Genomic DNA, 17,529 nt, shown 5'->3' on the forward strand with positions numbered 1-17,529 from the left:
TTGGGCTTACAATTGCGATAAAAATACTCTTTAGAGTTGTTTGAACAATGAAAGTCAAAAATCATTTAAGATTGTTTTGAAAGTGAAAAATTATTTATCTAAGTGAATTTTAATTTGTAAAATCCTTTAAAGATATTTACTTGATTTGGTCGAGTCGTTAAAACAAAAGTGACGTTTTGCGGGGTTCAGATTCTTCTAACCTTGAGCTAACGACAAATAAAACAGTTAAATATTTAAAAATAAGTTAGGAGAGAGAGGGAAAGAGATTTGGGTCCAAATCCGGGTTCTGTTCGCCTTGACCGGTTTCTGGACCCATTTGTTTTGGGTTTTTGACCCATTTCCTTTTGTACCTGTCCTAGACTAAGCAAATAATTAATACTAAATAAATACAGTAAAGTAAAAGACGACAAGGGCTTATGCCCAAAAATAAATACAGCACGAAATGCAAAAAAAATAAAACGGGTCTTCTAATCCATCTTCTCCGACTTTCTTCAATTCTTTAAATTCGGGACCCGTCCATCGGCTTATTGGGTTGACTCAAAAAGAGGAACTTTGAGCCTTTACGGCTCTCTCATGGAATGTAAAGGAGAGAGTGAGAGTTCACGTTGAACTCGGACGGATTTTATATGCAACGAAGAGAAAAATAAAAATGAGTACTTGAAAATGACATCTCTAAATCATATCTTAAAGATGATTAAACAATTCCAAAATAATGAATGTGTCTAAGAGAATTACAACTTAACACCTTAAGCCAAAATAAGTAAATAAATAAATAGAATCGATAGGAGAAGGCAATCGATGCCATTGATTTTGTCCAAAGACTAACACAATAGATAAGCAGTAATATCCAAAATATGTAAGGATCTTGGATATAAATATAACAATGATGCATGAGTAAATAAGTTAAATATTTAGACAATTCAAGCTGGCAGAAAACTTTACATACAATAAACACATATATGACATATAAATTATAGATAAGTTCCGTATTTTTTTATCTTATGAATCCTAAGTTCCCAAGTATCCTAGCATATTAATATGTAATTAAACTAAGTGTTAAATACCTACACGCAATGGAAAGTTGGCATCCAAAAGAGATTATGCCTCCAACGCTCTTAATGACAAAGCTCAACCGAAATCCAATTTTTTTTTAAAAAAAAACTCAATTTTCATACCAAACCAACTTACAAATGTAAACATATCCGCCAAAAAAAAAAGTAACAAGAACGCCAAAAATATGATTCAAGTCAGTCACATCAAGAAACAGAATCTCAAAAATCTATATTTGTTTTCCTCTTTTTCTCCTAGAAGTTCCTGGAAAAAAAATAAAAATCCTCCCCCCTTCGCAGTGAAACAAAAGATTATATAGGAAGAGATTACGACTTTCCAACTTGGGGGAGGATGGATCAAATTTCGGACTCGTCCCCGGCCCATTCCAAATTTCAAAAATCCTAAATCTTATATAAAAAATAAATGCCCTTGATTCGCAACGATTTCAAACGGATATGAGGGGAGGTGGAGGGCTGAGATTTATCCTTTGTCCTTGTGTGCTTCGTGTCCTCATCTCGTAGCTACAAGGACAACCATTGCAGGCTTCCCTGCAGCAAAGCTGCGCGCGCGTACGGATGAGAGTGACAGAAGAACAAGACGACAACAAAAATTGTCGAGCACGCGGTTTGCTTTATGCCGTCTCTTTGTGTACCGGTTGATTCCGTCAATTTTCTCTCGTGTGGTGAAGGGAGGGGCGCGTGCAGGGCTGCCATTATTTTTTCTGTTAAGTGTGTTCATTACTGCTTAGTACTTTTGGATCTTTTGATAAACAAAAGTGGGTTGGGTCATGACAAGGAAGGGCTAGATCGGTTTGATAGGGAAAGAATTACTGGGCTGATTTTGGCCAAATTGAAGCGGACCGGGTCGGAGATCTGGACCACCGGAATTTGGCTGCCAAAAAATGGGTTGGATTTGTTTTGAATGATACGAAAATGGGCCTAAAGGAGTGGACTTTTGTAATGGAAATTGGAGGGAACATGCTTACAGGCCCAAAATCTGTTGGTCCAAATTTGGGTAATTAGATAAAGAATGTATTACCATAAATTAATCAGACAAGCTTTATAAATTTAACGAAATAAATTAATCTTCATAAATATAAAAATTATAATTAAAAGGTAATTATAAAATATAATTCATAAAGTAAACGATAATAATTTCTAAACTAATTATACCCGACACTTGCCGGGAACTAAACTCTTTTGAGATGATTTTCTAGTATTAAAAAAATAGCTAATTAGGTGCATAATTATATATAACAATATATTATGAAATTAAATTAACATAACGCAAAAACATTTTAAAACTTTATAAGATCTAATTTTTTTAGATCGTTGGAATTAGGAAGCTCGTAAGCTAATTTATCAGGGAGGTCAAAATCGGATGTCAACACCCACAACATCCTAATAAATAAAATACTGAAAAACAAAACAATAAGAGGATTCCTCGAGAATGCAAGGAGGCTCACCAACTGACTCTAGAGTGCCTAACTGGATCAACAATGCATCGGATGCCGATCCTCGTTGCCCATGTCTTCATCATGATACAATGCAGGCCTATTGGCATCAGTACATTGAATGTATGAGTATGCGTGTTGGAATGCTAACACAACTTAAGCTTTGAAAGAGTAAGAAAGAACACTTACCTTAACTCTACTCAACTCATGAATAACATAACACAATAATATTGACTTATTTCGATATAAAACGATTTAAAACAACGATCTAGATCACGCTGCTAGCGCATCCTATACCCGACAAAAGGTATAAGATCTGAACTGCCTAATGGATCCACTAGTCTACTGTGAAAAGGGTTCATCTAAAAAGTATGACCCTTTTTTACCCATGGTGGCTACATGGTTTATGGGGGTTGTGAGTTGTCTGAACTCTCCCCCATACCGGTGCTCAATACTACTCTCAAATATACTCACTCATATGTATCAAAACATACTGCTTCTGTGATTTGAGATTAGTGCTCAAAAACTGTGCTCTTGACAAACTGAATTTGGATTTTCTCTTCTCTGAAAATTCATTTTAAGCTTACAAAGAGAAAATCATCTTCAAGGAAGAACTCTGCTCAACTCAACAAAGGAACTTGATAGAGTGAAGGAGATTTCATTGGCCATTTGAATAATGCTTACTGTTTATGGCCATATGAATGAATGATTGTACACTCACTTGAGGAGTTATGCAGGTTGTATGTCATCATCAAAAAGGTGGAAATTGATAAGTGTTTATTCTCTTAGACGTTTTGATGATCTCCTTACAAGTGCAGGGACCTGGTCCTCTGCAGATTATGAAACTCGTCCAGGCTTCAAAGTGCTGGACAACTGTAAAAATTGTCTGCGTCAGGAAAGTTGGTGAAGCAGCAGAGTACTTCACCAATCAGGGACAACCAGGTTGTTTATTTGATGGGTGGTAACTTTTCTTGGTATATATCAAACAAACAACAAAATTTATTAATTCATTCATTCAAAAGAGAAATTTCAAGCTTCAAGAACAACAGCAGGGGAACTGATCGAAGTGCATTTATTGCTTCCTGTATTTGTTGTATTTGTTTGCTTGTAATCATTCTTAAATTGTAGGATTCATTTCAATTGTGAAAGAAATGTTTCAAATCTTGGTGAATCATTGTAAGGTATAGGTTGAGGATAACTTAGGCTCTTACTCTAAGTCTATATTAATCAGGTAGGATTAGTATAGAGAGCAGTGTTACATCTGCTCAGGATCAGCTAAGTGATAGGGAGTATTACTTAGTGGGGAGATTAGCAGGCTAATCTCTTGTTGTAACCGACTTTTACTTTTGCTTGTTGAAGATTAGTGAAAGTGGTTTGAAAAGTCCTCTTGAGAACAGGTTGTGGTTTTCCTCCCTTGAGCAAGGAGGTTTTCACACAAAGTTGCTTGTCAATCTTTACGTTTCTGTATTTGTTCTTTACTGTTTGGCTTTACTACATTAAGGACCTGGTCCCATCAATATAAATGGACGCATACATTCCAACAATTCTTGATTTCTATACGAACTACTGGAAGAGTTTAACAAGTTTTGTAAAACTTACCAGTATGAATATGTAGATCTGATGTTCTGGTAACTTATTTGGTTCATCTTTTCAACTACCCACAAATTCAAGCAATGCATCAAAAAAACTTTCTTTTTTCCACCAATCTGCGCGCATATTCATTTGGTCCTCATTGCTCATAGTAAAATCAACAAATAATGTTGTGTACTTAGTACATCTTTATAAGTTGAGATAAATCTTTATTAGAAATGAAATTGGAAAGAAGTTTTTAGCCTGATCAGAGACTACTAGCAGCAGCATGGCGTGGGTACTGACAGAGCTCCTACTCCTCCCAGAAGCAATTTGAAGAGTAAAAGCAGTGATCTACATACGATATGCAAGTTGTGGTTAAAGAACCACTAAGATTACATCCTCTCCTTTCTTTCTTATCGCCAAGAAGAGTGATGCCCAACACTAACTTCATGGGGTATGATATATCAAAAAACACTCAAGTGTTGGTTGATATTTGGGTAATTGGTCAAGTTCCTGTTTAGAAGACATACTATTATTTGATTTATTTTCTCATTAAAAAAGGTTAGATTTCTTTCTTCTCTACTTGAGCTTTGAAGACGTCGATTCTTCATCATTTATTAAGTGAGAGCATTGCTGCCAAAAATGATTTGTTATGTTAGTAGACTAGTTTGCAATTGATTTCTCAAGTTGTTTATTAGGTGGATTAATTGTGAATGAAAACTCATGTAATTGAAATAGTTATTGTAGGAATGGGGTAACTCAAGTTCAAGATCCAAGAAATCAAATAGTATGTCAGAGATAGAGTAAGACCAAAGAAAGGCATGGACTGAAACCATGGCCTCTGTACTACCCTTATGCAGTTGTAATCAGTGCATGTAATTTGTTAATGTTGTGTTCAGTCCATTGATAGATTTACACTAGACGTTAAAGCCTTTGCAAAAATGACACAAGAGTCAAAAGATTGAGGGCCAATGTTATCGCTCACCTTCTCCATGTCCGTCGCTGAGACAGTCTAAAAAGGCTAATGTCACCATTGATTCTTCCAATGACACTGAACCATCCCATGCAGGAGGAATGTTGATTGGAACTAAATCAGGGTCTCTTGGCACTCCATATATAATTAAGATACATTAAGTACCGTAAGCAACAATTAAGTAAGTGGCCATGATGGAGATAAAGATGATGGTTTTAGTGTTACTGATAAGTTTTTCAATGAGAATATTGTGCCCTTATAGATTTTGCTAAGCATCATATTTGCAGAATATCAAACTTAACAATTAGAGGCATTTTGATTCCCTCAATATCTTTACAATCGTGTAATTAAGGGCCGTTTGGTTATGGTATAACTTACATTTTATTTATGTATAAATACCCTTCATCCACCTATTGGCTCCAAAATGTCCTTTTATCCACATATTGGCTCCAAAATGCCCTTTTCATCCACCTATTGGCTCCAAAATACCCTTGTCATCCACCTTTGTGTTCAAAATTACCACTTTTTTAATTGTTTTAAAATTAAACTCTTTAAATATTTTTTAAAATACTTGGCGTTCAATTATTGATTATAATTATAATTTATTAATATAATTTATAAACCAAACCACTACACACTCATTACTAACTAAACCTCACCCAATAATAATCCAATTATAATATCAAAATCGTCATAAACACTACTAAATACGATGAAATTATAGATTTCTGAAAATGACATTCAAAATTATTTGAGTCCGTATCGGAGCCCCAATTAAATTTAGGATGAGCCGCTTATTTAGGAGGACACTTTCTTTCAAAATAGAATTAGAAATTTATGATTAAAAGGTAAAGAAGTAATGCATCCCGAATTGATTCATGCACTTTTTTTAAAGATAATTTTATAAATATTTATGATTTATTTTAAAACTTTATATACTATTTTAATTTAAAGTTACCTATGAAGTAACATCACATAATTGAAATGTAAGAATAATTAAGATAACCATAGTCAGACTTTTAAGTTTATTGGTGATTTTTATTTAGCCACTTGAATGTATGATAATTTACTTCTATAATTTTTAAAAACAACTCAATTGGCAGTAGCTTGCATTAATAATGTGACGGGTTCATTAATTTAGAGCGATTTAATTATTAATGGGGTGGGTAGTGGATTGATTTATAAATTATACTAATAAGTTAAATTATAACATATAGTTGAGCACCACGTATTTAAAAAAATATTTAAATAGTTTAAATATAAAACCGTTAAATAAGTGGTCAATTTTGAACCAAAAGGTGGATGACAAGGTATTTTGGACCCAATAGGTGGGTGGGAAGGGTATTTTGGAGCCAATAGGTGGATGGAGGGTAATTTTGTACCATTTCCAATACTTTGAGGGTATTTATAAACCTTTTTCCGATAAAATAACGTATTAAGTTATACTATGTTTGGTAAAAATTTTTGTTTAGGTAGAAAAGTCAATATAACTTATACCATGTTTAGTTACATTTTTGTAGTCCTACATAATTAACACCAACATAACTTATAAGGGAATCTGTATAAAGTTATGCAGGGTTGAAAGTGGAATAAGTTATGTGGGTATTAGTTATACATGTATTAAAGTGATAAATTACATATTTACCGTATTAATTTATTTTATTATTTTTAATTGAAAACTTTATTGTTTTCCTATATATAAGTTTATTGTTTTTATTTATTTTTTATATTTAGACCATTTTAATTTCTTTTAATTGAAAACTTTATTGTTTCCTATCAAAATCTGTTGTTTTTATTTCTTATTATATATAGATTATTTTCATTTCTTTTTATATACTTACCATTTTTTATTGATTTATGCTAATATAAATATTTTTTTAATATTAGAGATTGATTGTCTATTTTTAACGGTATATATGTTAATCAAATATTACCATTATATATTATTCAATATGTTTCACATTTTATTAGCATGTATTATTATTTTGTAAATAATATATATTAATAATTTACAACAAGTTTAATATTCGATAGCTTATAACTCATGTATTTGTAATCTCTAAACCCTACATAACTAACAATTGCGTAACTAAACCTTGCAGAGCTAAAACTTACATAGTTAAACCATGCATAACTAAATCCTGCATAACTAAAACCTTCATAGCTAATACCTGCATAACTCTAACCAGTAACCAAAGAGCCCATTAATGCGTAAGGATTTTTTGTAAGTAAATTCACTTTCACTGAGGATATATATAGCTATGAATGTTCTTAATATTATGAAAAGTATTCCTATTTTGAGTGCACCAAATATTCCAAAGTCAAAAAGGGAGGATGATTTTTAGAGGGACATTAGTGTCCAGTGTCACCTTGTTGTAGTCTAATTTCTGGACTTGCTGATAACGAGGCTACCCTTTCTTTGACTTTGTACAACTATTAAGGCTAATGTTTTAATGTCCTATCTCATTAAGCTAGCTTCCTAAAGTTTTCTCCCAAAAAAATTACAAAATATCTAATGCTTCATTGTCAAGTTATATTAATCTCAAAACTAGGCATACATGTGCAACTCACGTTTGAAGAATTATCACCCCAAGTTTTATGAGTTTCAAGACTAGGCATACAAATGAACGCACATGCGGTGAATCATCATATCATCAACACAAAATTCTATGCTAAACTAATGAGAAACTTTGTAAAAGATGATCGACAATGAACGCCAACAGAAAATGAAGCAACCAATTCGTCGGGCGAAATGAAGTACTGTTAAGAAAATTATATTTGGTCATTCGGAATTAATTGTTTTCAACTATTCGTTTGATGCATATCCAAAATATTGAACAAATAAGTTATGCAAAATGGAGTATGCAAACTATTTTAGCGATTCTTATGGTTCAAACACAAGACTTCTACTTAAGAGTGGATAAATCTCTATTTCTCTTTCTCTCTCTCTCTCTCTCACACATATATATACAACATTATGTTATTTAATTTGCAGGTTACTTTGTGTCAAGGACGACACATTTCAAGTTAGATTCTAAACAAGGTCACTCTCAATTTGCTTCAAGGGCAAATGGTCATGCTATTTTGCATTCAATGATTGAAGAATCACATTCAAGAAGTCAAGTGTAAAGAAACAAGGAGTTGGACCTAGTTGATTTCACACAGCCTTTAATCAAGAAGGTAGATAAGCTCTTCATTTTTTTAAAATATTCAAGCAGATGACAATCGATATATGGACTTGGAATTGATGCTTTACAATATAGTCAAATATTTGAGCTCATACCAAAAATATTTTAGTAAAAATGTAGGGATTACATCCAATCAGGACTCATTTATTATATATATGATAATACAAAGCCAATTAATTTAGATTTGTCTTGTATACAGTCTATTGATGGGGAAGAACTCTTGATTAGAGGTTACCCATTCTTGGGATTCAAACACGAGACTTCTACATAAGAATAGATAAATCTCATTCATCTCAGTGCTCATTGGTGTTATGTAAAAGAATTATATATATACACACACAATTTTAGACTTCTCTTCATGGCTACGTCTTTGCTTTAGTGCTTTATAGATTTTGTAAGAAATTGTTTTGACACTTTTTTTGTTTGCTTATCTTCCATTTTACAAAGTTTGTATAGATTGAAATTAATTTTAAATGCTTAATTGTATACTAACTCCAATTCATGTTATCTATACTATTTGTCTGAGACATGTGCAAGGCATCAACATACTAGACATGTGTGTTGCACGTGTGTTTCATACAAATAACATAGATTAAATTAATGATAGACACAAGTATTGTTATTCAACCTGTATTATAAGGCTAGCCTAAAAAAGACAGAAACAGAATAAGATGAAACAGAATGTAAATAGAATACAAGAAGTAATCCGAGTCCATAGAAACTACTGTGTGTCCTTAAGAAATTTAATCCCCTCAATGTACCCGAGGTTATGGATTAATTTCTGCCAAGATAAAACGGATTAATCCTGTTAAAGAAATAGAGGTACCTCAAAATTCTTTAACTTCAGCGAACTTCAGAACAGCAACAAGTCACACAGACTCAGTCGATGGACACTTTGATTTGTTTGAGAGAAAAAATTTATGCAGAGCAGGAAAAAATTCAGTGTTTGAAAAAATGAAAATTGATTTCCTTTTATAGCCATTTTCAGCAAGAAACGTGTCTATTCAGAGAAATTTGTTCAGACCCATTTTATACAGAAAGTTGTGTCTTTTGGAAAAAAATAACAACTTTTCAGAAAAATGTGTCTGTTAGGAAAATAAAGGCTTTTCGGAAAGTAACGACTTTTCGGAAAGAGTAACAACTTTTTGGAATATTACTGTTACCCGCAAATTTATAAGAGATAAATATTAACAGGATTTATTTGATTTAACAAAAACTGATTAAATAAATTTTGTTCAAAAAATTTATCAATCAATCACATCATTTGCCAAATCCAAATCCAAATCCAAATCCGAAGCCGAGCGAGCGACGACGACGACGGCGCGAGGGGGCATCTTCTTCTTAGATCTTTAAGAAGTAATGGAAGTGTTTCCTTATATAAGGACAATAATTTCCCTTTCTTTTGCCGATATGGGAGAAATGACTTTTCATTTGCACTTTGCAAATGACTTTTCATTTTTCCTCCAAAATAGTTCACTCACTTTTCATATTCTCTCTTTTCTTTCCCATTCACACTTGCTAAACCCAACAATCCCCCACATGAATGGGGAAGGATATTTTTAAAACATATGCATGAAAAAACTTGTGTGTCTTGTAGGTAAAGGTTAATCGCATCTGGATAAGTAGGTTTCCCTTTAAACTTTCCGTAGTGAACATATATCGAATATACTCGGTCAATCGGTAGATTTGATATCTTTGAACCGTCGAGCTTTGGTGTATACCTAGACAACATATGCCACACAATAAACCCTTGAAATGTTCTTAGTTCTCATTGTTTTGTTCGTTTCAGCCATGAACACATCTTGGATAATAAGTGCTTAAAGAACTGCCTTATCGGATTCTCCTTGAAGCGGCTTACACTTCACACTTACATAGGTGATTTCTAAATGTGTTAAACCATAGATACACCATTTGATATTCCCTATATCAAACTTAGAAACCATTAAAAAGTCCTTATGTCTTTATCCCGGTTACTAAACATTGTCTCATCATGAGAATGGACCATAAAATAATAATTTTTTTGACAATGTTGAACCGTCATCAATGACTTTGTTTTATCTCCTTGAACCTAGATCTTGGGATCTCCAGTCTTCTAAGTAGAGTTACCACCACGATGACTTGTTATCGGCCATAGTCCCATTCCCGTCGATGATTTCTCAACTTCCTCTTTAGTTAGGCCTTTTGTAAGTGGATCCGACACATTATCTTTTGACTTCACATAGTCAATTGTGATAATTCCACTAGAGAGTAGTTGTCTCACAGAGTTATATCTTCGTCTTATGTGACGAGACTTGCCGTTATACATAATGCTTCCAGCCCTTCCTATTGCAGCTTGACTATCACAGTGTATGCATATAGGGGCCATTGGTTTGGGCTAAAATGGAATATCTTCTAAGAAATTCCGGAGCCATTCAGCTTCTCCACTTGCCTTGTCTAAAGCAATGAATTCAGACTCCATTGTAGAGCGATCTATACATGTTTATTTGGATGATTTCCAAGACATTGCTCCTCCACCAATAGTAAAAACGTATCCACTTGTGGATTTTGTTTCAGTTGACCCAGTAATCCAATTTGCAAAACTATATCCTTCAAGAACGCTGGATATTTGTTGTAATGTAAAGCATAGTTTTGAGTCTCATCTAAGTATCCCAAAACTCTCTTCATTGCCAACTAATGACTTTGATTAGGATTACTTGTGTATCGACTCAGTTTACTGATAGCGCAACCTATGCCTGGTCGTGTACAATTCATGACATACATTAAGCTTCCCAATACGCTAGCATAGTCCAATTGAGACTGACTTTCACCTTTATTCTTTGCAAGATGAAGGTTTGCATCAATTGGAGTCTTTTGCCCTTTTAAAATTCAAAAAATTGAATTTTTCAAGTATCTTTTAAATATAATGAGTTTGAGACAATGTTAGACCTTTAGGAGTTTTAAGAATTTTAATTCCTAATATCACATCAGCAACTCCTAAATCTTTCATATCAAACTTACTAGCGAGCATACACTTTGTAGCTTTTATATTAGCAATGTCTTTGCTCATTATAAGCATGTCATCTACATATAGGCATACAATGACTTCCTAATTTGGAGTATCTTTAATGTAAACACATTTATCACATTCATTGATCTTAAATCCATTTGACAACATGGTTTAATCAAACTTTTCATGCCATTGTTTTGGTGCTTGTTTTAGTCCATAAAGTGACTTAATAAGTTTGCACACTTTCTTTTCTTTACCAGGAACTACAAAATCCTCAGGCTATTCTATGTAAATTTCTTCTTCCAGCTCTCCATTTAAGAAGGTTGTTTTCCTATCCATTTGATAAGTTTCAAGACCGTATACTGCATCTAGTGCAATTAACATCCGAATTGATGTAATCCTAGTCACTGGCGAGTATGTGTCAAAATAATCAAGACTTCTTTTTGTCTAAAACCTTTGACAACAAGTCTTGTTTTATATTTGTCAATAGTTCCATCATCTTTCATCTTCCTTTTAAAGATCCATTTTGAACCCAAGGGTTTGTTCCCTGGAGGAAGATCAACCAACTCCCAAGTATGATTTCTTAAGATTGATTCAATTTCACTATTAACAGCCTCCTTCTAAGAGGTTGAGTCGCTAGACAACATTGCTTTCTTGAATGTTTGAGGCTCACTTTCAAGAAGAAATGTTACAAAATCAGATCCAAATGAAGTAGATGTCCTTTGACGTTTACTGCGTCTTGGACTTTGTTCATTGGGTTCATTCTCATTTGGTTCTTCTCTAGGTTGTTTAGACCCCCCATTGGATGATTCAAGTCTATTTTTATACGGATAGATATGTTCAAAAAATTCAGCACTATCTGATTTCATTACTGTATTATCATAAATATCCGTATGTTCAGACTTATGAACCAAAAATCGACATGCCTTACTGTTTGTGGCATATCCAATGAATACACAATCCACAGTCTTAGGCCCTATTTTTACCCTCTTAGGTATAGGAACTTGGACTTTGGCTAGACACCCCCACACTTTGAAATATTTCAAGTTGGATTTTCTAACTTTTCATTTCTCATATGGAATTACATTTGTCTTTGAGTGAGGCACTCTGTTAAGTATTTGATTTGCTGTAAGGATAGCTTCCCCCCACAACTTCTGTGGCAAAACTGAAATTATAAGTAATGCATTCATCATTTCTTTTAAAGTTCGATTTTTCCTTTCTGCAATTCTATTAGACCGAGGAGTGTAGGGAGCAGTAGTTTGATGGATTATTCGATTTTCTAAACATATTTCTGCAAATGGAGATTCATATTCTCCACCTCTATCACTTCTGATCATTTTGATCTTTTTATCTAACTGATTTTCAACTTCAGTTTTATATTGCCTAAATGCATCTATTGCTTCATCCTTGCCATTTAGCAAATAGACATAACAATATCTAGTGCAATCGTCAATAAAAGTTATGAAATACTTTTTCCCACCACGTGATGGTGTTGACTTCATGTCACAAATATCAGTGTGAATCAATTCTAAAGGATTTGAATTCCTTTCAACAGATTTATAAGAATGCTTAGCATACTTAGATTCAACACAAATTTGACATTTTGATTTATTGCACTCAAATTTTGGCAAAATATTTAAGTTAATCAGTTTTCGCAAGGTTTTGTTATTAACGTGTCCCAAACGTTCATGCCATAAACATTTAGACTCAAGCAAGTAAGAAGAAGCAAAATCTTTATTCATATCAACTGCAATTACATTGAGTTTGAAAAGGCCATCACTAAGGTAGCCTTTTCCTACATACATATCATTTTTGCTTACTACTACTTTATCAGAAACAAATACACATTTAAATCCATTCTTGGTCAGAACTGGAATTGAAACTAAATTCTTTCTCAATTCTGGAACATATGAGACCCTATTCAAAGTCACCACCTTGCCTGATGTCATCTTTAATAGGACTTTGCCAGTTCCTTCCACCTTTGCAACAGCGGAGTTTGCCATAAACAACTTCTCATCTGTAGGTGCTGGAGTATATGATGAAAATAATTATTTGTTGGCACAAACATGGCATGAGGCACCAGAATCTATCCACCATTCTCTTGGATTTCCAACCAAGTTACATTCTGAAAGCATCGCACAGAGATCGTCCATTTCTCCTTTGGATTCAGCCAAGTTTGCTTGATCCTTCTTTTTCTTGTCCTTCTTATGACCCGGCATTCAATAGCCCTATGACCATGTTTACCACAGTTGAAACAGTTTCCATTGAATTTCTTCTTAGGAGGATTGCTTTTTGGACCAGATGCTTTCTTTCTTTTCTTTAGTTTTGTGGGATCTTCTTCAACAAAATTTATTCCAAATATTGTTGAATAACCACGTGACCTCTTTTCTGCAGCCTTTATTATCCTCTTCGACTCTCAACCTTACTATGAGATCTTCAACAATCATCTCCTTGCGTTTATGTTTCAAGTAGTTCTTGAAGTCCTTCCACAATGGAGGTAACTTTTCAATAATTGCAGTCACTTGAAAGGCATCATTCACAATCAATCCTACATTAAAGATTATGTGAGTATTAAGAAAAAACTTAATATTTCTAACATAGGCATTAAATAAATTTATACCTTCAGCAAGGAGATCATGGATTATGACCTGCAGTTCTTGAACTTGGGTGACGACGGTCTTACTGTGTATCATCTTATAGTCCAAAAATTTTTCCACAATGAATTTCTTTATTCCGGCATCTTCTGTTTTGTACTTCTTTTCTAAAGCATCAAAGAGTTCTTTGAGGTTTTGACATTGTTGTACACATTGTACAGATCATCTTGCAGGTCACTCAGAATATAATTTTTACACAAAAAATCTGAGTGTGTCCATGCTTCTGTTACCAAGAATCGTTCATCAGGCGGAGTTTCATCTGACATAACAGGAACATTCTCATTAATGAACTTCTGCAGACTCAACATAGTGAGATAGAAGAACATGTTCTGCTGCCATCTCTTAAAGTCAACTCCAGAAAACTTTGCAGGTTTCTCAGCCGGCGCTAAGGCAACATTTGAACGATTTTATGTGCAACCGATGTTGTTGCAGCACTTACTGTTGCAGCACTTACTGTTCCAGCATTTGCTTCACTTGAATTAGTCATTTTTCTTTTTTTTTTGTCACAAATGATAGATAATTTAAGTATTTGAAATACTAACAGTAAAGAACAAATCTTTACACAGACTGTTTCTGATTTAACGATAAAGTTTTTATGTTCTTTTAATCGTTAATCGAATGAATTTTAAAAATTCAAGCAGAGTAGAAAACCATAAAGGTTTTAATCTCCAGAAACCTCAAATACAGAAACTTAGAAAATTTCTTAAGATTGTTATTCAACCTGTATTATAAGGTTAGCCTAAAAAAGACAGAAACAAAATAAGATGAAACAGAAAGTAAATAGAATACAAGAAGTAATCCGAGTCCACAGAAACTACTGTGTGTCCTTAAGAAATTTAATCCCCTCACTGTACCCGAGGTTATGGATTAATTTCTGCCAAGATAAAACGGATTAATCCTGTTAAAGAAATAGCGGTACCTCAAATTTCTTTAACTTCAGCGAACTTCAGAACAACAACAAGTCACACAGACTCAGTCGATGGACACTTTGATTTGTTTGAGAGAAAAAATTTATGCAGAGCAGGAAAAAATTCAGTGTTTGAAAAAACGAAAATTGACTTCCTTTTATAGCCATTTTCAGCAAGAAACGTGTCTGTTCAGAGAAATATGTTCAGACCCGTTTTATCCATAAAGTTGTATCTTTTGGAAAAAATAACAACTTTTCGGAAAAATGTGTCTATTAAGAAAATAACGGCTTTTCGGAAAGTAATGACTTTTCGGAAAGAGTAACAACTTTTCGGAATGTTACCGTTATCCGCAAATTTATAAGAGATAATATTAATAGGATTTTTGATTTAACAAAAACTGATTAAATAAATTTTGTCCAAAAAATTTATCAATCAATCACATCAGAAGCCGAAGTCGAAGCCGAGCGAGCGAGCACGACGACGGCGCGAGGGGGCATCTTCTTCTTAGCTCTTTAAGAAGTACTAGAAGTGTGTCCTTATATAAGGACAACAATTTCCCTTTCTTTTTACGATATGGGAGAAATGACTTTTCATTTGCACTTTGCAAATGACTTTTCATTTTCCCTCCAAAATATTTCCCTCACTTTTCATATTCTCTCTTTTCTTTTCCCATTCACACTGGCTAAACCCAACAAGTATATATATAGCGAATGTATCTTGTAAATTTTTTCAATAATTTATTTTCTACTTCAACATTATACTATTTAATTTGCAGATTACCATATGTCAAGGAAGACATATTCCAAGGTGGATTCTAAACAAGGTCACTCTTAATATGCTTCAAGAGCAAATGGTCATGCTATTTTCCATTCAATGATTGAAGAGTCACATTAAAGAGTCAAGTGTAAAGAGATAAGGAGTTGGACCAGTTAATTTCATAAAGCCTTTAATCAAGAAACTAGATAAGCCTTTCATTTTCTTTTAATGTTGAAGCAAATGAAGATCAAATATATGGACTTGGAATTGAATCTTTACAGTATAGTCAAAGCATCCAACTCCCGCTTAGTTTGATTTCCATCCTATACGCACTAGCTTCAGTGGTGAGTCATTATATTTTGAGGACGTTTCTTTATGCTTTCAATTTAATTAGCTTATAGTCAATCCTTCCAGTATTTTAGAGATTGTTGGGGACTTATCCCAACAACTCATCAATATTAGAGGCTCTCAAACATAGTCAATATTCAGTTGTTTTGGGGGTTGTTTCCCCTAGATATTCAATTATATTTTCATTTTGAGTCCTTTAATTTTGACTTATTTTACAGTAAGGCTTCCTCTTACTTAGTTATATTTTCGATATGCCAGATTCGGGGTTAAATTGGGGCTCTTGTGATCCTAGGTCCGGCGTTACATCTAGGAGGTAGCCTCGAGAGTTGTATGCTTAATTGTATGCTTACTATGATTCATGTCATCTATACCATTTGTATGAGACACATGTTCAACACACGTATCTAGACCCTAGTATATATATAGCCAATGCATCTTAAAAATTTTGCCGATAAGTTATTTTCTACTTCAACATTATATTATTTAATTTGCAGGTTACCTTGTCTCAAAGACGACACATTTCAAGTTAAATTCTAAACAATGTCAGTCTCAATTTTCTTCAAGAGAAAATGGTCATGCTATTTTCATTCAATGATAGAAGAATCACATTCAAGGGGTCAAGTGTCCAAAGATAAGGAGTTGGACCCAGTTAATTTCACAAAGCCTTTAATCAAGAAACTAGATAAGCACTTCATTTTCTTAAATGTTGAAGCAGATGGCGATCAAAATATGAACTTGGAACTAAAGGTTTATATACAGTCAAAGGATCAATCTCAAATCAAATATATTTGATTAAAAGTTCAGGATTGCATCCAATCAGGCCAATTTGGTATATATTAATAATACAAACCGAATTAATTTAAACTTGTTTGCATATAGTCTATTGATGAGGGTAAGAACTCTTGATTATAAGTTACTGATTCTTAGGCTTCAAACATGAGTCTTCTACATAAGAGTGGATGAATCTCATTCATCTCAATGAGCGCGCGCATACAAAAGTAATTTTAGACAAAGTTTGTATATATTGAAATTAATTTTAAATGGTTAGTTGTATACTTAGTATGATTCATGTCATCTATACTCTTTGTATGAGACATACGTGCAATGCACGTGTCCAGACGCCAGTGTGTGTATATCATCATATATTACTATAAGTGGATACAAAAAAATTTAAAAGTTGAACTACAATTTTGCCCCTACTATATGCATACATACATACATACATACATACATACATACATACATACATACATACATACATACATACATACATACATACATACATACATACATACATACATACATACATACATACACACACACACATATATATATATATATATACATATATATATATAAGTTGATTTTATGGTTGTACCCCTACTATAAATTAAATTGTTATTAAAACACTTATTTATTTAATTTAAATATTAAATTGTATTATTTTAATAATGTTAATGACTTTTGAACTTTCTTAGATTAATTCCTAACTATATTAAATTGTATAATTGTAATAAAAATGTTAATGGCTTTTGCACCTTCTTAGATTAATTCCTAACTAAAATATCTAATTTAATAATATTTATCATCTATAATTTATATGTATAGTTAATTATATATATATATATATATATATATATA

General features: G+C 33.1%; 1 pseudogene; it reads left to right on the forward strand.

Annotated features, from left to right (window-relative positions):
• The first annotated feature begins 1,982 nt into the window (after positions 1–1,982).
• Positions 1,983–17,529, forward strand: part of LOC107022246 — a 21,254-nt pseudogene continuing 5,707 nt past the window's right edge.

Source organism: Solanum pennellii, chromosome 6, assembly GCF_001406875.1.
Source record: "Solanum pennellii chromosome 6, SPENNV200".
NCBI classification, from domain to species: domain Eukaryota; kingdom Viridiplantae; phylum Streptophyta; class Magnoliopsida; order Solanales; family Solanaceae; genus Solanum; species Solanum pennellii.